Here is a 22314-nt window from a genome sequence, read left to right as displayed (position 1 = left end):
ACAAGTGAAAGAGAACTCAGGAATGCCATCATTATGCATGTTTGATTGAGTAACCCTGTGACTCCTATGCACTCCCACTAGCAGAAGTGATGGATACTGATTTGAGACAGCTGGAGAAAGTGCTGGGCTCACTGGGAACTGGGGTCTAGATAGTGGGACCATGAGTCAATGTGTGACTAATTCTCATCGGGCTGGCAGAGCTGCAGATCAGGAGATGGGCAGGAGTCAAGGCCAGGAACACTCACAGACCTTCCCCAGTTTGGAGCCAAGCCCCAAGCCAGGATTCAAGAGCAGTGAGCCTGGGACCAGGAAGCATGAGGGTCCATGACAGCTTTCTTAAATAGCAGATGCCTTGCCCTGATAGGTCCTAGAAGAGCTGCAGGAGATGAGATAGAGAATTCTCACCCTCAAGGAGCTTCCAGGAGAGACCTGAGGGCTGTGGAGGTATTAGCCAGGGGAAGGAATGAGGGAGGGTATATGGCAGAGACAGTAGTGTCTGGAAGGGTCTGGAAGTGAGGAAACCTGACTTTCCAGGCACCTAGAGAATTTCAGTGGTTACAACAGGATGGAGATGCAGATGGAGCCTTGTGTCAGGCCAGTGGGCCCTCAGGGTGATGCCTGAGAGGCAGGGAATAGTCTAGTCCAGGGCCGCCTGAAGCAGGGTGGGACTCATTCATTTACCAGACAAACATGAGCTGAGGGCTTCCTGTGTGCCAAAACCTGTTCTGGGTGCCCAGGTCCCTGAGATAGCCCCTTATCTTATGAAGTTCATGTTTTAGAGGGGGAAGTCAGGAGTTAGTAGACAAGACATGGTTCTGCATGGTTGGACATGCATGGTGGTTCTGGGGGGAGCAGTGTGGGATCCCCCCTCCCATCCCACTGCCATGTGAGAAGGAGCTAGGTCAAAAGTTCTGCTGGCTGTGGGGAGCCCTGTGGGATTCTCAGACGAGGGATTGTGATGAGATAGTATGTTTTAGAAAAAAGATCACTTTGGCCACCATCTAAGGATGAAGCAAAACTAAAAATCATGTGGGTGGATACTTGTAGAGAACTTACTATATGTTAGATTCTCTTAAGCATGTGCATGTTAGCAAATGTAATGCTCACAAACGTTCAACAAGGCTGGGTGTGTTAATTTTCTATCATTGTCACAGTAAACTGGCACAAACACAGTGGTTTAAAACAGCATAAGTTAATTGTAGTTCTAGAGGTAGGAAGGCCCAAATTCAAGCTGTCTGCACAGCTGCATTCCTTTTGTAGGTTTCAGGGGAGAACATGTTTCCTTGTCTTCTCCATCTTTAAGGAGCATGACTCTGACTTCTGCTTCAGTTGTCTTATTGCCTTCCTTGGCTGACTACCACCTCTCTCATAAAGCCCTCGTGATTACAGTGGACCCACTCAGATTATCCAGAGGAATATTGCCATATGAAGATCCTTAATTCCGTCATTTGCAGAATCCCTTTTGCCATAACATTCACGGTTGTATTGATTAGAACTTGCGCTTTGCAGGGTTGCGGGGCATTTCAGCTTGCTGTAGTTAGTAGTGTTATCCCTATCTTACAGTGTAATGAGGTACAGTATAAAGACAGTCGAAGTTTAAGTAACTGCCAAAGTCACAGAACTAGTAGCTAGACTTCCCCTGGGCCTAGTTTGGTCTGTGCTCTGGTCATTGGCTTTGAGAGAGCCTTCTCTCAGTGATGCTTGTGCTCTGATCCCAGAGCTGTGGGCAGCCAACTGTGTTTGGATAATCAGGCATCTGGGTGGCTGTTGATCATTGTCAGTGTGCAGAGAGCAGGTAGGTTGAACACTTGCAATGTGCTGGGCACAGTGTGTCCAGCAGAATACAGTCCAGTCCTAGAGGCACTGCCTGGATGAAGTTGACAGGCACAGTTGAATACTCTCACTAATAATTGAAGTTTCAGTGAAGGATGGGACACTCTAAGAGGAGGGCCTACTTTTTTCGTCTGTTGAGGCATAGTAAGGAGCCTCTGAACAACTGATTTCTCTAGACCTGAAGGCCCAGAGCAGTAAAGGAAGGCCAGTAGCAGTATTGGGGACATAGGGTGGGGCCTGCAGTGACCGAAGGACATTCTACATGAGGAATGAAGAAGTTTGAGACAGATCCCACAGGGCATCCAAGGGCATGTTAAAGAGCTTGCCTGGTGTCCTCAGCACAGGGAGATATGACCAAAAAGACTTAGGAGATTTTGGATATAACGGAAATGTTTAAACAGAGCTCTAGAAAGAACACAAGTGCTTGGGGGACCTTAGGAAGTCCTGGAGCGCAGTGTTTCTCAAACCTGAACAACATGCTTGCTCTTTTTAAAGGAAAAAGTGTTCCAATAATGTGGCTTAAATATGTTACCACGTAGGTGCACACAAACACAAAACATATAAATTGCTCTTGCCTATATCACAGATATGCAATAAACCAAAGGAAGTTGCCAGATTAAGTCCAAGCAAAATTAGTATCTGTACAATTCCAGTTAAAATATTAATTACAAGATTTTATTTTGCTGAAACTAAATCTCTACTCTTGGCAGAGATCCTTTTGATTGATTCTCTTTACTGTGTTCCAAGTGCTGGCTTGATTCAGGAGTCAAAGCTTCCCTGTTTGAAGAACTCAGAAACTCAAACTCAGTTGATGCACATGTTTGGCCAGCTTACAGCACCCATACACCCTCTACATGCTGAGTGTATTGCTCTTACCTCATTAGGCCAAGACCATGACACTCATACAGACTAGTGCCTGGTAATCATTAACACATTTACAAATGCTGGTGCTGATGTTGTAGGAACCAAGAGCATGTGTCACACTGTGTATGAGGTGACTAAGGATGGGCTTATCTTGGTGGGTTTTTTTTGGTTCATCATTCAACAAAAACACTATCTCAGAATACTCTTACACTACTTGCAAATCCACAAAATACTCAGACACAGACCCTTCCAGGGGACTGTGAAGATAGTTACATATACTAATGAGAAAATGGAAACCTGGGAAAATTCATTCATGCACTTCTTTAAGCTTTGGGGTAAACATGATAAAATTCTTGGGTCAGAACTCAAGTTTAGTGTTTTCAATACCAGGCACACTCCAAACTCCCTCGGAGGCCCAGGCCTCTAACTGCCTTGAATGGACCCCTTTCTTATATATGCCTCTGGACTTTGACGTAGGTCCCGAAGTCTTGGTCCCCTGCCTGGGGCTACCTTCCCAGAATCAGCCTGAGAAGTGTCAACTCAGGGATTCCAGTTACTCTTAGCCATATTCAGAGGTCTCCCCACCATAGTTTGCAAGTGGTTCATCCTCTCCAAAAACAAAGGTTGACATTTAATCTCCATTGCAAGGTATTAAGAGGGTTGAAACTTAATGTGACTGGTGTTTAGAGGTGAAGCCTTTGAGTAGGATTAGATAGGAGTGTCAGAGCCCCCACCATCCTGATGGCTTTATGAGAAGGGAAGAAATAGGATTCACATGCACTTCCTATTTCCCACTGCGTGATGCCCTCACCCATTCTGGAACTCAGCTATCCTGGAAGACTATCACCAGACATGGCCCTAAGTCTCAGCTCAGAACTCTGAGCCAGAATCAGCCTGTTTCCTAATAGCTTACCCTATGCTGTTGTATTACTGCAAACAGAAAATGGACTAAGACATTCCCCTTCTAGTTCTTTCTACCCTTTCCTAACTACTCACTACTTTCTGTGTCTTCAACTTTCAATTCAAGCCTGGAAGATCCCTAGTTTCAATAGAGGATGTTCATTGCCTCCTTGATAAGCCTGTGCCCCCGGCAGAGAGGGAGTCTCAATTGCCCACTGTGGCTCCTGAGTGAAGAGGTCCCAGCAGTAGGCAGCATGGTAAACACCTATTGTGTGATGAGTCTGCATTTCAGGGGGGGGGGGGAGAAAGATCTGGAAAACAAATTGGAGTTGGATAAGGATGAGATCTAGATGAGGTTATCTTAGCATTTATGCTGTACATTAAGAAACCTGGAACATCTGGTAGGAGAATTAAATTTCTTGGCTCACAAGTGGCACTCATTGGTACTAAGAGCTAGAACTTGAAGCACATACTGTGTGCCTGCCCACTTCTCAGCCCTTGACATGCACTGATTTGTCAACCCATGAGCTCCATAGTGATATCCCTCTTATCAGGTAGGAAACTGGTATTAAGTAATTAGCACTGTCCCTGCTACATGTAGGTGCTCCATAAATGGTGATGGTAATTTACCAGTACTATTATTAGAATCATTATTATTTTTATTAGAATTAATCTAATATTAGTAAATTATATTATTATTATTAGAATATTTACTGTTTTTCCAAAAGAAAATATATGAAAAGGTTTCTCACAATGTAGATGAAAAGGTAGGAATCCAACCTAAAATTTACAGTGTTCTTCAGGGAGTCCAGAATGTTCAGAAGCAATAATTAAAATTTAGAAAACAAAAACTACTGAAGAGTTAAATATTTGAATTTGACAATCAAAGTCTGTCACATGATCTAAGCAATATGAGAATGTCAGGAGAAGGAGGGGTCTGGAGGGAAATGTGTAGAGAAGGCCTTATGGGAAATAACTTCATTTGATGGGAAATGAGGGGGTCAGACTCCCTAAGATTAGTGACTTCAGACCAGTACAGTCTGGAACATTTCAAAGGGAGTCTGTGGTCCCTCCTCCTGTCTTATCCCCACAGCTCAGGGACTCAGCTCAGCCTGGACCAGTCCCAGGCTGAGGAGGATGCCTTTCTGTGCTGTATTATGGCAGCTTGAGAGACAACAGGCCCCTCTACCTCCTCAGCCCTGTTCCCTGTACCAGGCATAGGACAAGGGAGCTGGGCTACAGGACATCTGAGGGCCCTTAGCATTATAAAGACATGATTTGAGATCAGGACTAACATTCAGCTGTGCCCCAGGGTATTGGCATGGACCAGGTTCAGTAAATGCTGTTTTCATGCTCTTTTCAAAGTGGAATTCCAGTTATAAATGTGGTGTTTGTCCTCCCTGTCTGGCCTCCAGTCCTAACTTGCCTCCCTGCCTCCTTCTCATTCCCCACATCAGGCCAAGTGTAGAAACATGGAGTACACGCTGCAGGAGAAAGCCAAGGCCTTCTGGGCCATGTGACGCTCCTAGGAGGCCATCACCAAGCACAATCAGGTGAGTGCTTGGACTCAGCGTGCAGCCAGGGAGAAGCAGGGGAGGGTTGGCCTTGGCTCTGTTGATGCCTCCCGTGGGCTAGCTGTGGACTTGGAAGTCTCATACAGCCTTGTTCTCAGCTGCTGACTGGGCTACACTGCCTCACTGAAGACCTGGGCATGGCACACCAGCAGCACAGGCATGGCTTAAGAAGCCACCCGTGCCATTGCACTGTCATTTAATAATAACCTCAGTGTGTGCTGCATTTCGCCATTCACTCAGTGCAAGCCCCTGCGATTCCTGTGATTCCAGGTTTCCTTTCAGTGCCCGTGTCCACTCCACCACAGCCCTGTTCCCTGTCTCTGAACCATACATGTCCATCGAAATCCACCTGCATTGCTGCGCCTCCTTCCTGGCTCCTCCCTGCTTCTGTTCTTGGTTTTCTGTTCTTTGTTCTGTTCTTTCCACTCTCCAAGCACTCCAGTGGTCTTTTGGAAAAGCACATCGCTGTGTCATTCCTCTGCTTAAAATCGCGTAGTGTAGTTCCATGCCCCAGACTGCAGTCCAGACTCCTTCCCATGGCCAAGGCTGTTGTCTGCCCCTTGCCTGCCCCAAGTTCATCTGCTGTTCTGTGGCTTGGTGCTCTGTGCTTCTGCCACTTCTGTGGCCTTCTCTGTCCCTTAAATGAGCTAAAGCTGTTCCCCTGGCCCTATAGTCAAAGATGCCATTAAAATTTCAGCTTACACGTTCCTTGGGAAGCTTTCCCTGCTGCTACCCAGACTAGCCCTTCCCTTTTACCCGGCTTCAGGTCTCCCTCATTTTCTTCAAGACACTTCATTACCTTGTTGTTTTCTAGTTTGTCCCCTCTCATCAAAATACAAGGAAAGTGAGCACATTCCAAATGTCTGGAAGTTCTGGGCACCTGCAAGGGGCCAGTAATGAGCTTGTGGCTGGTTCCATGGCTAGATATTAGGAGGCTTCCCTGAGCCCAGTCCTTGGCCACTCAGGCACTGTAGGGACTTCAGGGGAGTGCCCAGCAGCCCAAACTAGGTGTGTCAGCTGTGGCTGAGATGAGTGCAGCTGAGTGGTAATTACTAGAAGCAGTCATCTCTCAGAAGGTGACAGACCAGAGCCAGGGTAAGTGAGACAGTCAGAAACCAGCCTGTCCCAAGCTGGAGGAGCAGAGCAGGAGTCGAGGCTGTGAAATACAGAGTCCAGGGCAGTAAGCTGCAGGCTGACCTTGGAAATCCAACCCTGTGTTTACAGGCAGATCCCTCGGCCCCCACCAAACTCATGCACTCACCTGTAGAAAGAAATTCCGTCTTCCAAGGATTTTTGTGAAACTTTGATATAAGGTAATGCATCTGAGTGCCCACAGAAAGAGGCCATTCAATGTTTGTGATGTTTTGGAGACCAAGAAGCTGAGTTGAAAGAGTGGCACCATTTGATCATCTTAGGTCAGAGCCATGAGTACAGACCAAGATTCCAGTCCACAAATGAGATTGCAGCCTTCCGTTGCTAGAGGACACCCTTTGTGGTGTTCTTCTGGTGCTGTCATGGAGTCATCAGGCTTCATTTCTGCCCTGTAACCAGTGTCGTCATGGCCAAAGCTGTTTGGCTGGCTTTGTCTGTAAAAAAATAATAAAGGGGGAGACAGAGATGAGGTGCAGAGGTAGGGAAGGTGTCCAAGTGGCCACGTTTATTTATACCAATAGGTTACATTTGGTTATTAGTACCATAACTACATTATTGTTTAGAGTATCAGTAAGGTTGCTTATTCTGCAAGTAAATTTTACAGTTATAGTATGCAATGTAGGAGCTTTGTGCAGTTCTCAAGAAAGTCCATTGTCTAAAGTTACTGTTAGGCAGCTCCAGGAGCAGCAGAGCTTGGTGAAACATTGTAGTTATCTAGCAAATAAGTTCCTTTATTCCTAGGAACTATGTGCCTGCAATCAAGGTCGAGGTTTGATGAGCCTCTGATGAGCCTCTAACACAGAGGCTTCTCAGGGCATTACCATACCAGCTAGATATTGCACATATATTAGCTATATTACTAGATCCTAAGAGAGATTGCAGGGCATTCTAAAGGTGGGAAACAAGGTGCCTGTTACCCTCCGAGAGTTTGCACACCAGGGGAATGCTTCCCTGTACATTTCCATGATCAGAATACCTACATTTGTGGGTATGGGGCTGGACTAGGGGGAAGGGGGGTGCATCTACCTCTCCTTGCCAGGCAGCAGAGAGCTCTTAGGCTTCTTGTGGAGGCCAGGGTTCTTAAGGTGGTCAGGTTGAGGCCTCCAGAGTTCTAGCTGGATGGGTGCTTTTCCCGTTAAATTCTCTGAATCCAAGTCGCTGAGTATACATTCTGTTGTTTACCCCTTTACCATGAGGCTGTCCCTGCTGGTGTGACAGTGGCTGGAATTGCCTTGGCTCTTGCCGAGTTTTCCTCTTTGCTCCATCCTTTCTTGTCCTGTGTGAGAAGAATCAGTAGATTCCACTCTTCCTACGTGGTCCCTTCTAGTTTGCCCATCTTTTCACAGTATAGATTTCTTTTGTGAATGATGTGAATACCAATTCATATCCTTTTTTTGTTCTTGGAATATTTATCTTTTCTCCCATTGGATTTTTGGAGCGCTTTTGTATATTAAGACTAATACTAGTTTGTTGAATATATTGCAAACATTTTTCCCAGTTTGTCATTTCTTTTTCAATGAATTATTTTTAGGGTTTTTTTTGGGGGGGTGTCATTTATACAGTAGTCATTTTGGAATTACATGCATGTATTTAACTCTGCTTATAAGGTCTTGACATTTAAAGCTTATCTTTAATATATATTCATTTATCTCATTGATTGAGTCTTTTTTGTTTCATATTATGCTAAGCAATTTCTTTCTTTTTCTTAGGCAAGAAGTATTTCTTTCTTTTTCTCTGAGTATTTTTATGGTTTGGGTCTCATTTTCTTAATATTTTTGTGGTTATGATTTGGAAAGTGCACATTTTTATGATTGAGTGTTAAATACTTCCCACTGTTTTAGAAAACCTTTTGACCAGACATATTTAAGGGCAAAAGATTGAAGGCAAACAAGTTTTAAAAATTGTTGCTATTTGAAATAATTCACTTCTGTCACACAGGGTTTTCCTTGCTATTGAGAACCCAAATGAGATACAGACTGTTGTGTGTGAGGAGGTTACAGGACTAGGGGTATCATCAATAAGCAATGATTTCTTTTTCTTTTTTTTAAAGAGGGTCTCACTAAGCTGCTTAGGGCCTTCAGCTGCTATGCTCTCCCATTTGAAATTTAAACTTATAAATTTGTGCTAGTCAAGTCTTGCATCGATGCTTCATCTCTAGGGTTCTACATAGGATTCTTTCTGAAAATCTGAAGGTCACAGGCTTGGGGACAGCAGAGGCTCCCCAGGTCTGAATCACTGACTCCAGCTCTCTGCTGCAGGTGGAGGCGGCGGGGCTGGAAGGCTGCATTCGGCAGGAGTTCCACAAGCTCCTTGGGTGAAGGAGCAAGCTGTTCTGGACGCTGTGGCCCAGGATACCAGGCAGAAGCAGCTCCTGGCCGATGAGAAGATGAAGCAACTCATAGAAGAGACAGAGGTGCTGGCCCACGATATCAAGTGGCTGCAGATGGAACTGAAGGAAGATGACATCTCTTTTCTTATGGTGAGGAGCGTGGCCGCCACATTCTGTGAGGGGCTGGATGTTCAGGGACTAGAGAACCATGGTCACCAGCCCCGCCATGCCAGTCTTCCTGTGACCTCTTGGCTTTGGTCCTGAGGAATGGCATTGGTGTGCTGCTTTTCAGAGGCTAGGGGCGTGACAGGGGTGGCGTCTCCAGCCTCTTCTCTCCCCTGCTCTCCCTGTGTGTCTCTCTCTCTCGCTCCCCCTGTTCTCTTTGCTTTTGTGCCATCCTTGGTTTCTTATCTCTCTACCCCTAGTAAATGTGGTTTTTCAAAACCAGATTTTTAAAATATTTAAATATGACTTGTTCTCTCTTAAGAATGATTCCATTCTCACTTAAAAAAACAGATGCCATTGAGTTTATTTTTTCTCGCTGTGGTTGATTGCATCATTGAGAAGTTTCTGTAACTTTAAGGCTGGTTTGTAAATCAGGATGATCAGGATGACACACTATCCTCTTCACCACCGACAGCTCACCTTCTGGAATGGGGGTGCAAATACTGTGTTCCAGCAGTGTGTCCCATTCTGGGGAGGACCTTTGTGGGTTGACCACCTCATGTCAAGCCATGATATGCCTTGTCTCCAGAGGGCACTGATTACAGAATCACTCAAAGGATTTAAATTGTTTGTTTCTTTGACAATTCTGCTAAGGAAATTGTCATCCTGCCAATGATTTTGGTTTATGATTTTGTTTTTCTAAATAACAGCTTTATTGAGATATAATTTATATATTGCACTGTGTAAATCACCCATTTTTGTTATTGTTGTTATTTAGTTTTTTAAAAGATAGGATCTCATTCTTGCTTTTGCTGGCTTCAAATTGCTGGGCTCGAGTGACCTTCTTGCTTCCCGAGTAATTGGAACTACAGCCCCACACCACTACACCCAGCTTGTCACTTATTTAAAACATACAGTTCAGTGATTTCAGCAGTGTACAGTTGTGCAACCATCATGACAATCTGTATTTCAGATCATTTCATCCATCCAAAAAGAAGCTCCAAATCCTTCAGCTGTCACTCCCCTATTCCTCCTGTCCTGCTGCCTTTCAGCCACCAATCTCTCTGGTTTACCTAATTTGCCTATTTTACACACTTCACATAAATGGAGTCATATAATATGTACCTTTTGTGACTGGTTTCTTTCACTCAGCATATTTTGCAACTTCATCCATGTCTTAGCAACTAATAGTTCTTTCCTTGTTATGGTGGAATAATACTATTCTATTGTATATTACATTTTATCTGTTCATCAATTTGTGATTATTTGGTTTGTTTTTACTTTTTGCTCTTGTAGTAATAGGGCTATAAAAATTCATATACCAGTGTTTTGGTTTGTTTTGTACTGGGAGTGGAACCCAGGGTGCTTTTACCACTGAGCTACATCCCTAGTGCTAGTTTTTTTTTTTCAATCTTGAGACAGAGTCTGGCTGGCTTGCTTGAGGTCTAAGTTGCTGAGGCTGGCCTTGAACTTGTGATCCTGTCTCAGCCTCCCAAGTCACTGGGATGACAGGCACATACCACCACACCCAACTAATGTACCAGTTACATGTACATGTTTTCATTTCTCTTGGATGTTGCTAGCTTCTTTGGTAACTCTGACCCTTTGAAGAGCTGCCAGATTCTTTTGCAAGGCAAATGCACTCTTTTATATTGCCATCAGCGGTGAATAATGATTCTACTTTCTCTACATCCTTTCCATATCTCTCTCTCTCTCTCTCTCTCTCTCTCTCTCTCTCTCTCTATATATATATATATATATATATATATATATATATATATATTAAGTAGCCATTCCATTGAGTTTGAAGTGGTATCTCATTATTTTGATTTGCATTTCATGATGGCTAACAATATTTAGCATCTTTTCATGTGCTTATTGGTCATTTGTAGATCTTCTTTGGAAAAGTATCAATTCTACTTTTTTATCCATTTTTAATTAGGTTGTTTCTTTGTCAGTTGTAAAAATTCTTTATGTTCTAGGCACAAGTTCTTTCTCAGTTTTAGCTCTATATTTAGGCCTTTGATGTATTTTATGTCATTTTTTAAAATATGGCATCAAGTTAGGGTCCACCTTTATCAATTTAGTGTGTAATTTAATAATTTTTACAATTTGTTGGAAAGACCATTCCTCTCTTAAATGATTTTGCTGTCCTCATAGATAATTGGCTGACAGTGAATGTGAGGGTTTACTTCTGGACTTTCACTTCTGTTCCTTCCATTTATCTCCCCATCTGCCCACATGTTAGTCCTGTACTCTCTTGACTATTGTTGCTCTATAATAAGCTGTGAAATTGGGGAGTGTGAGTCCTCCAACTTTACTCTTCTTTTTAAAGAATTTCCATATGAAATTTAGAATCAGTTTCTACAAAGAAAGTACCTGGGATTTTGAAAGGAATTCTGCTGAATACCTAGATCAGCTTGGGGAAAATGGACATCTTAACAATATTAAGTCTTCTGATCCATGAACATGGGGTGCATGGCTCCTCTTGAGGTCAGAAACTTACCATGCTTTCTCTGTGTCTGTGTCTTTTCTTTCAGAAACACAAGCACCGAAAGCACCAGTAAGTTGACAATTCTGGTGGAGGGGAGGGGAAGAGCAGGCAGAAACACCAAAGGTGCAAAATCCAGTGGCTCCAGGGCCAGGCAGGTAATGCAGCCAGCTGGTGGGATCCACAGGGAGTGGTGGGGACTGCCAGATGGAGAGACCTTTCTTTGAGGCTCTCCAATTCTGACTGGCATGGAACGTCTCCAGCCACTGTGAGGGGAGGGAGAGCAACGTGCATCTGCTCATGCTTCTCAGTGGCCATCTAACATTTAGACATCTTTCTTGACCAGCCTCCTCCCACTGAGAGCTTCAGGACAGGCCCTTGTCCTGCACACTCCTGTGCCTTGATGGCTTTGGGTTCTCTGGGATGAATAATTAAGAATTATGTCCCTGTATGAGCCGTCCAAAGATAAAAGAGTGGGCTTTGGGAATTAGGGGAAGTAGTGAGTTCCTTGTCACCAAAGGTGCTCAAGCAAAGGATTGTGACCTCTTGGTTTTGTTGGAGTAGAGCTCTGTTAAGGTCCCTTCCAATTTGTTACACATGCCACAAGCAGATGTGTAAGTGTGATTTCTGTCCACAAGGATGGCATCTATGTTGGAGTACCTCCTATTTCTATTTTTCCCAGCTGGGGCGGGATGAGCCGTCCTACTGAATCCTGAAGGGTGTGGCAGCTCAGTCAGTTCCTGGACCAATCAGGTTTGTCTTGGGGAAGGCGGCCAGGAAACCTAGGCCTGAGGCAAGGGAGCAAGGCCTGTTGCCCATTTCCAGTGAACCCAGATCAGCCCAGGTGCTTTGCCCCAACTGCACCCACCATGCCCAATCCTCCTTCTACAGGCTTTTCTGCACGGTGGAGCTGGAGCCCATCTAGCCCGGCATGCTCATCAACCCCTGCCGGTACCTGGATTCCCTGCAGTACCTGGATTCCCTGCAGTACCGTGCGTGGAAGATGATCAGTTCCATCAAATCTGGTAAGGGGTTTTGGGAAGTGTTCGTGCCCAGGGAAGGTACTTTATGCTAGCACAGAGATGCCAAGCTCCACTCTGTCAGGCTCTACCCATTCTCTCCACTGACCTCCCAGCAGGCCCTTGACCCTGGTCATCTTCCTCTTGCCTGATGGCTGCAGCCCCTCCTGGCAGACCACCTTCCTATACAGGCCCTGACCCTCTGTCCTCTTCAGAAAGAGAAATACTTCCTCTATTCAGAATTGTAACGTGTTTAATGAAAGGCTTTCTCCATCCAAGGTCACCAAAGGACCACACATGGTGTGCTTTAAATGACAGAAACCCATTTTCTCATGGTTGTGAAGGCTAGAAGCTCATGCTCAGGTGACAGCAGGGTTGTGGTCCTCTGAAACCTGTGGCAGGGGCCCTCTGTGTCTCTTCTAGCTTCTGGTGTTGGCTGGCAGGCCTGGCTGCCCTTGGCCTGCAGCTGCAGCACCTCACCCTCTGCCCTCTGCTACATGGCTTTTCCCCTCATGTGTTGTCTCCATTCCCCTTTTTATAAGGGCACAGTCAAGGTAGGTTCAAGTTCCACCCTGCTCCAGTCTGACTTTGTCTTAACTGGGTGGGTGCTAGGATTTTCACATATATTTTGGCCTTTACATTTGTACCCATGATTTCCATCAACCCAGGGCAACTAGAGCTGAGGTGGTCATTTGTGGGCCCTGGGGACACCACCTGGTGTGGCAGGTGGGAGAGTATCAGGTTTGCTAACTGCCCCCCTTCTGCCCTCAGTGCCCTTTAGCTTCTATCCCAACACTGCAGCAGGCTGGCTCTCAGTGTCTGATGACCTCACCAGCGTCACCAACCATGGCTACCACCTGCAGGTGGAAAACCAGAGTGCTTCTCCTCAGCACCCTGCCTGCTGGGATCCTGCACTTTCTCTCAAGGATCCCATGCTTGGGAGGTGGCCCTAGGTGACCTGCAGAGCTGGTGGGTGGGTGTGGTGCGGGTGCAGCCAGATACTGGTGCAGAAGGCCACTCACACAGCTGCTACCATGACACACGCTCTGGCTTCTGGTACGTGTGCCACACGCAGGGTATGGAGGGGCACCACTGTGTGACCTCAGACCCGGCCACCTCGCCCCTGGTCCTGACCATTTCGCACCACCTACGTGTGGAGCTGGAGTGCGAAGAGGGTGAGCTGTCCTTCTATGATGCTGAACATAACTGCCACCTATACACTTTCCATGCACGCTTCTGGGAGGTGCGGCCCTACTTTTACCTTGGGGGTGTGCGGGGTGATGGGCCTCCTGAGCCCTTGAGCATCCTGGGCCAGTTCAGAGCTGGATGTCTGAACTGGCCCAGGCCTGCCGGATGCTGTGCCGTGGGCCTGCTTTATTCCTGCCTCTTCCTGAAGCCCATCCCCGGCCTCGGCACCTCTGCCCACTACCTTGTGAAGTGCCAGCATCCTCTGCCAGTCTGTCTTGCCTTTTTCTGTGATTCTAGGCCCTATGCCTCTTCTTTATTTTTGGTCCCTTCTCTGCTCAGTTAAAAGCTATCCAGGAAGTACCTCACTGGGTCCAGCCTCTACACAGGGTGTGAATTTTTATGTCCTCATTTGAGAATTTCTGGAGAAAATGTTTACTTCTAGAACAGGCCTGTTTTAAAATGTAGGTTTTATTATTTTCCAGGTATGGTTAAATCAGGAGATGACTACTGTTGGAAAGAGTCTGTCACTCATTTCCCAGCCTTGCCACATGGAACCATACAGGAAAGCACTAGGATCAGTCAAGATACAAAGGGAAAGAGGGGAAGGTGCTGGCAAAGCCTTTCTTGTAGTTTTCCTGAGATGGAATGGGTGGGAGAGCATAGACCAGGTGGATGCTCGCCAGTCTTGAGTAGTTGCAATGGGTTCTGGCGTGTGAGGACTGCTCCTCATTTCTTGCACCTTCCTTAGGATGACTAGGACAGGAGATGTTGACTTGGCAAAGAGCCTGCTACAGGAATTGTTGTGATTCCATGGTCTAGGTTGGCTGGACTCACGAGACAGGCAGCCTTCAGCCCTATTGGCTGCCTAGGGATTGGCTAGCTTAAGAGCTGCGGTCACTCCAGTGCCAGAACATCAGGAATTCAACAAAGAAGCAAACAGTTAGTGCAGGGCTCAGCTTAGCTACTGCTTTATGTTACTAATTTAAAACTTGCACGGATCTTCCTGGGGGTCCTGTAAGGTAGGAGGCAAAGCTGCCCATCTGTATCCATCAACTCCAGTTTATCTGGTTGTACATCAAGAGCTAATCTCCTGAACCAAGAGCTCCAGAGCACTTAACAAACTTAAAATCATGCTGTGCACCTGTTCCCTCGCTGGGACTCACTTTCCTCATCTGTACAATAGACATTGGGACTAGAAGACCTGACTAGAAGACCATGTCCTTCTATAAATCTGTGGGTGAGTTCCTCTGGTGAAAGTATGAGAAGGGAAGGGAAGAGGTGCCCCCTCCAGTTAGGAAGAAAGGAAGGGTGTGATCTGAGGGAGGCCGTTCGGAAGACAGGTGCTGTGCAGTGAGAAGGAAGGCAGTGTCCCTCGTCCTCACTGCCGTGTGTCACTGACCTCAGCCGGCTTTCTCCCTGTTGGGTTCCATCCTGTTTCTCCTCTCCACTGTAAACCTCCACCTTTCCTTTCTCATGCCTGCAAATGCTTTCTAATTTCCAGCTCACTGTGTGTGTCCTGGGAACTGGCAACATGAAAGGAGATACTGTCCTGTGGGTACCGTGTTATAGTTAGGGGCACGTTCCAGCCTGGATTCCCCACTTTATAACAGCTGATGTTCTAAACAGCAATTAGGAGTCCTGGTTATAAGTGTGTTGTGCACATTGGTTATGTAACTAGTGGGGAGGGACCAAGTGTGACATGCCACTGGGGCCAGCTTGTCAGTTGGCAAATGACCTCACATGTGTCAGATTCTCAGCCCCCAAAGCCCCCACCCCCCAAAAAAGAGCTCTAGGCACTTTGGGAACCAAGCAGTTGTGAGTTTGTGTGCTCTGCTGGGGTTTAACCTGTCAAGTACAGATTCTGTATGACCAGCCTGACTTGTTGGTTAGAATAAATGTTTAAAACTATTTTCACCCAAGCTGTGACGAGTTTTTTTTGTTTTGTTTTGTTTTGTTTGTTTTAAGATATAGGATATTTTGGATAGCCTAGACCTCCTTTTCAAAGAAATAAAAATGATGTGCTTTTTCTTTTGACATTATTCTTTCGGTGTTCTTGTAAGCCAGAGTTTTTCCATGTTGTAGTGTGTATTCTTATTGTAATATTCCATTGTATGAAATGATGTACTGTGTTTTATTGTTCGCCAGTTGATGGGTATTTGGCCTGTTTCCACATTTTGTTGATTCTGAGTAGTGCTGCTGGGAACATCTGTGTACAGATTTTTGTGTGGACCTGTCTCTCTTTCTCTTTGGGTCCACCCAGGCATAGACATGCTCTGTCTTATGGTGACTCTTCTTAACCTTTTGAGGAACCACCAAGCTGCTTTTCAATGCAGCCGTACCCCTTTGACTCCCACCAGCAGTGTGTGCAGATTCAGGGTGCACAGCAACCTTGTCAGCACTGTGATCTGTGTTCTGACTTAGCCCTCCTGTGATGGTGAAGTGGTATGGCTTTGGCTTTGATGTGCATTTCCTTGATGCTGATACCGAGTAGCTTTTTCATGTGCTTATTGGCCATTTATATATCTGTTTGGGGGAACTGTCTTGAGCCTTTCCCCATTTTAGCTGGGTTGTCTTTATTGTTAAGTTTAAGGGTTCTCTGTATTCTAGAGACTAGTTCCTTTGTCAGATATAGAACTTATAAACTTTCCTCTTCATTCTAGGTGTGTCCATTCACTTTCTTGGTGACATCTTTTGAAACCCCCAGTTTTTTAATTTGGATAATGTCTAGTCTGGTTTTTTTTTTTTTTTTTTTTTTTTTTTCCGGTTGCTTACAGATCTTAGGAAGCCTCCTTTTGACACTGCCCTTAAGACCATCTAGCCTCAATTCTGGATATGCTCAGGGTAAGGTGGTTATCCTCTTGGCAGCAAGCCCCCTCTCCAAGGGTCTTCCTTGAATACTCTCCTACCTGTGCCTCTTTCTCCCCGTTCCAGCATCCACCCTGGAGGCAGCAGCCCACTGTACACTGCCTGTCTTATTCTCCTTTTGAATCCATCTATGTGCTGCCACCTGATGCACCATCTTTGGTCTCCAGTGGCCACCCAGAGTGGCCCCCACTCCTGACCTGCTCATGTGCATTTCTGCAATGCAGCTTTCAGAGCTCACTGTGGCTGGACTCTGTTCTACTGGGTGTCCTGGCTCCATCTCACATGGCTCCAGGCACACCTGGCTGTTACACACACTGCCTGCTACTCACAGAGCCATTTGTATCACAGTGACCTGCTGTTGGTTACTCGGACTGTTCTGCTTATATTTGCTGCACCACCTGTGTGCACACTCCTTACCTTCCTGGGCTTATGTCCTCAACTGCAGATCTTCCCTAACCCCTAACTGTGTGCCCTTTAGATGGGAGCCTGGGGAGCAGACTTGTGAATGCCAAGGCAAATAGCAGGAGAGTCCCCCCTGGCTACTTGAACTTGCACGTTGGCACCAGTGATCACTTGGTCATAACTCAAGTAATAGCCATTTTCTTCCTTTCTTCTTGCTTCTGAAGGGTGAAGTTTTGGCAGAATGAGATTATTGTTGGTTAACTATCAAAATGGCAGTCTGGTGAGCCCCGTGGTTATTGACGGTGCCGGGCAGGAGTGTTCCCAACACCTTAGAGAGAGATTAACAGAACTCTGCCCAGTAGGCTTCTGCCTGCTTTGCGTCTGTTGTTGTAGATCCTGCTCAGGGTTCCTGGGGCTGCTATTGCATGTTACCCCTCCTGTTGGAAGGCACCTGCCTGTCTTCTCTGCTTGAGTGCAGGGACCACATCATTCTCACCTTTGCTGTCCTAGGTCCAGGGATGTCCTGGGCCACAGTGGGCGGTTCTTATGTGGATGCATCATGTCAATGACGGGTCATAAATACAAAGTAGGGGCAAGATAATAATGGGGCTGAAAAATTCTGATTAGCATGTTTCTGTGCCGTCTCTGTGTTTAGATATATACTGTGTCACGGTGGCCGACAGTGCCACTGCAGTAGCGTGCACACAGTTTTGCAGCCTTGGAGCAGGGGGCTGTACCACACAGCCCAGGTGTGCAGTAGGCTATACTGTCGAGGTTTGGTAAGCATACTCAGTGTTCACAGTGACAAAGTTGCTGAAGAGTGCATGTCACAGAACATATCTCTGTCACTAATCAACATGCGACCTTTTGGAGGTATGACCTGCAGCTCAGGCAAGCTGTCCTCAACAACTCCACAAAACTACCAGCAGCATTTGGTAAGGCACAAGGGTCGGGATCCTGGACCCAGATTCCAACCCTGTGATGGAGAAGCTATCTGAGGCTTTTGGACATCTGTTGCAAGTAGAAAGAGGGTGTTAGTACCTGCATCAGGCTTCTCAGGGATCCAGTGAGGCAGACTTTGGAAAAATGCTGAGTATTCCACCCTAAACCTAGTATAGGCTTATTACTGTTGGCTAATTCTTCAGCAAATGGGATGTTCTGCATGTTGAAATTCTGATTCAGAGTCACGATGAATCCCAAAGAAAAGTGAGAAGCTGAGATGTGGAAGTTATGTTGGGAACTCTTACTTTCCTTCAGATTTTTGACAAGAGTATGTCTATACAACTTAACATTTGTGAAAAGGTTTCAATAACGTGGAAAAGTGGTTGTAGTAACCAAGAAAAATAGGTTTCAGAGTTAAACATACAGACCTGGAATGCTCTTACAAAAAAAGGCAAGCAGTAATTTGCCTTTAATTTGTGTGTGTGTGTGTGTATGTGCGTGCGTGCGTGGTGCGTGCTCATGTACATGTGTGCTTGTGTATGTTTGATAATCTGTTTACATGGCAATAAACCCAAAGGTACAAAATGTACTAGAACAATCTCACACCTCTGCACATTCAGCTCTCCTAGTAGGCAGTCCCTCCTATCAGTGTTTTTTTTCTCTTTACAGAGAGATTTTGTGTATGGCACATAGCCTATAAGAGTATTCTGCCCCTCCCTGCCCAGCACACTATAATTAAAATGCAGATTGTCCCATACTGTATCTGTAAGCAACCCAGCCACGAGGAGAAAACTCCAAGCATGTTATTAAAATAGTTTCTGGGAGGTTACAGTGGACTGGTGTGACCAAGGCTTGAGGAATCACACCGGAGGGCTGGTGTTTGACTGGCAGTGCCCATGTCAGAGTCTAGGAAGGCTGCCCCAAATGGGCTGTACCTTGCTGGGTTGCACCTGTAAGCTCTCTTAGAGCAACATGGATGCTAGGATCCCCATGGGAATCAGAAGTGACCTGTAAGTCATGATATTTAGATTCTGTCCCAGGGTGCTGCCCCAAGAGGAGAGAAATCTCATATAAAGAAGCTGAGGTTTACCCCCACCCCAACTCACAGGGACTGCTACAGATGACTTGCAAGAACAACATAGAGGAGGAGGAAAAGTTTACTTGGGCTCAAGGTTTCAGAAGTTCCTTCCATGGTTGCTGACTCCATTGCTGTGGGACCAAGTGGGGCAGAACATCATGGCAAAAGGGTGCTGTGGAGGGAAGCACCTCAGATGGGAGAGAGAAAGAGGTGGGAGGGTGGAGATCTGCTCTCCAGGGATAAACTATAAACCCCAGAGGCACGTCCTCATTGGCCTGCTTTCTCTGTCCCTCCCCACCTGCCTATAGTAACCACCCGCTAATCCCTGTCAGGGGATTCATGCACTGGTTAGGTCAATGCCTTAGGACCCCATTGTTTCATCTCTGAACTTTCTAGTGTTGTCTCACACAGGAGCTTTGGGGGGACACCACACATCTAAACTGTAATACCTCCCTCCACCTGGCAAGGGACCTGCAAGGGAAGAAAGGTCAGGACATGGGGGAGGACTCTTTGCTCCAAGAAAAATAGTACCTTTAGACACCTGTAAGGCCCAGAGCATGACAAAGAGTGACAAATTCATTCCCACGAGTGAATCCTTAGATGACCAATACTTTCCCCCTCACTCCCTACACTGCACCCATCCTGGTACAGAGGGTAGGAGCAGCAGATGCCAAGGCAGAGGGCAGAGAGGGAAGTGCCCCCAACCCCAAATGCTCCCGGGTCAGAGTGGTTGGGACCAGTAACTTCAAAGCTGCAAACCTGGTGGGGTGTGTGGGTTGTTGAGCCCCAGTTGTTTGGTGCCTTATTAGAGTCTGCCCTGTCGACCTCAAGGCCAGGCCCAGGCTGGTCTCGGGGCTTGAATCGCCTCCGTTCCCCACCACTGAGGAACGACCCTGCCCCTTAGTCTACCTGTAAGCCTTGTCCACATGGTCTGCTTTGGAGAGTCTTTCATTTTTTTTTCTTCATTGAGATATTATTGGCAAATAAAATCATATATAATTAAAGCATAAGATGTGAATTGCTATACATGTCCATTGCCCAATGAGTTCCAAAATCAAGTTAATTATCATGTCCATCACCTGATGTGCGTACCCGCACCCCCCAACACTTAACATTTACTTTCTCATGCTAAGTGTTTTAAATATTAATTATAATGACTGTGCTGTATCACAGACCCTGAGAGCTCATGCATCTTATAACTGACCAAACCTCCCATCCCCACCTGTAGCCCCAGGCCACCATGTGGAGTTTTGTGCCCTGGCCCTGCTGCTGTCCTCAATGGATAGAGGGAAGGCACAGCTCTTCTGTTTCAGGATGATGGTGCCCGCAGTGCTCCTGGGGCAGCATTCCTTTTTTCATCATAGATCTAGGTCTAGATATAGACACAGACATTGCATTACTGCACAACATTTTCTTGTTTTCAAATTAGTTTTATTGAGATATATTCCACCACCACCAACAACAAAAATATTCATTTTAAATTGGAGAGTTTTGACAAATACAGAAACCCATTTAGTCACTACCACAGTCAAGATGTGGCATATTTCCATTTCCCCCAAATCCCTTCCTGTTCCACACTCACCAGATCTCAACCCTGACCCAGCCCCAAGCAGCCCCTGATGGCTTTTCCATCCCTTCTGATGGGATTCATCACTTTCAGATGAACCTCACAGAAGTGGATCATACATGCAAATTCCATGTTAATCAAGAACAATCTATCCAGATAATAAAATGCTGATATTTTTCTAGAAAATCAGCTGAAAACGTGAGGTTTTTTTTTCCCCTCCTAATGAGAAAACTGATAACCATTCTCTCTGGAAAGCACAATATGAAGCACAGACTTTTTGACCATATTCCAGTGACCTCCAAATCTACCAGCCTCCTTCCTCATCACACTTCCTTTAATTTACCTGTTTCTATTTTTCCTCTAATGCCCTTCATATTTGACTGGAGTACAAGAATGCCACTTGTGTTCTGCTTATGATCATTTCTAATTTTCTTGGATTTTTGATTATGAACTGATTTTTCATGGGCAAATGTATTTTCAAGATTACTGTGCTTATATTCACCTATCATTTACCTAAACTGATTTTGGATCCATTGAACAGGAAGGGTCAGATCCTAAACTACACCAGAAAGTGAGTGAAAGTCACAGTGACTTTTTGTTAACTTGTGTGTGTGTGTGTGTGTGTGTGTGTGTGTATTTCTATCCTGCCCTTTTTGAAGCCTGCTTTCATGATCTTCCAATTCTCTGAGGTCCTTAAACCTTTATAAGGGAGGATTCCAAGTCGGCCCTGTCCCCATGTTTTCTGTGTGCTTCTGAGTAGGGTAGGAAGGGAATGAATCAGGATGACCCTAGTGCTGATTCCAGCACCCTGATTTTAGCACCCTGTGCATAGAGAAACGTGTAAACAGGCAGAGCTGGCTGGCTGGGGAGGTGGCCACCTCATGTCCCAGGGCCTGACCCTCTGCTGAAGAGTCACTTGTGGGCTGTCTGCTCTGCATCCTTGGACTGTTCATCCCTTGGAATTTTTGTGTGGGGACAGAGACAACTCTAGAACTACAGATGAGGGCACACGTACTGCAAACATACTTCCCATCACCAGTTTTTTCAGTCCAACGTAATTCAAGTGTTCTGCAGTGACCTTGTGTTCAAAGACATTTAGATGATATGCACAACATTCCTATCTCATCGGTGGTTGCTAATCCTGAGGCAGCGCACCTACTGGCCTTCCACTACCCACTTGGCCTCACCTGGAGCAGGACTCCCATTCCATGAAGATTTGCACTAGGATACCAACCCACTGGCCCAAATCCCAGGCACCACACACACATCTGTCCTGAGCTGAGCCAGAGAGAGTCTGGAGCTCAGATAAAGAGAAGACTGGACTGTCTTTCCAAGATAGGAAACACAGAATGGTCAGGGCTGGGGAGTCAGTCTGTCATGAGGTAGGAGGAAAAATAATCTTTTATTTATTTATTTATTTATTTATTTATTTTTATTGGTTGTTCAAAACATTACAAAGCTCTTGACATATCTATTTCATACATTTGATTCAAGTGGGTTATGAACTCCCATTTTTAGATACAGAAAGAAAGTGTGCAGGGAGCACAAGTATGGGAGACAGAGCCCGAGACTTCCAGGTTCTGTTAGCTTTCAATTCCTGGCTCCAACCCAGCTGTCCTTTGTGTGTTGGTTTCTATGTGATATTCCTTTAAACTTGAATAAATCTTCTAATTTTGCTCATGGTAACTTGGAGTAGTTTCCTGTTCATTTATAGCCAAATGAACTTGGAATAAGGTGCAACCAGGAAATGAAGCTGCACATGACCACATAGCTGACCCATTTCATGGGTGGGGACACTTGGATTCCATGATGCTGGAACAGAAAGCTGGCCATCAGTGACCTGCAGACTGAAATCACTAGTGAAATGATTGTTGCATGGGTTTTGGAACTTGGAGAATTTTTCTAATGAGACTGAGGCATTAGTGGCTCAGAAGGTCAGGTTGAA

At 45.7% G+C, this 22314-nt stretch overlaps 1 pseudogene; it reads left to right on the top strand.

Annotated features, from left to right (window-relative positions):
• Positions 1-22314, top strand: part of LOC113178011 (E3 ubiquitin-protein ligase TRIM35-like) — a 42844-nt pseudogene that overhangs the window by 1522 nt on the left and 19008 nt on the right.

Source organism: Urocitellus parryii, chromosome 7 (assembly GCF_045843805.1).
Source record: "Urocitellus parryii isolate mUroPar1 chromosome 7, mUroPar1.hap1, whole genome shotgun sequence".
In the NCBI taxonomy this organism is placed as follows: Eukaryota; Metazoa; Chordata; class Mammalia; order Rodentia; family Sciuridae; genus Urocitellus; species Urocitellus parryii.
The sequence above is the reverse complement of the archived record's forward strand: the minus strand, read 5'-3'. Positions and strand labels throughout refer to the sequence as shown.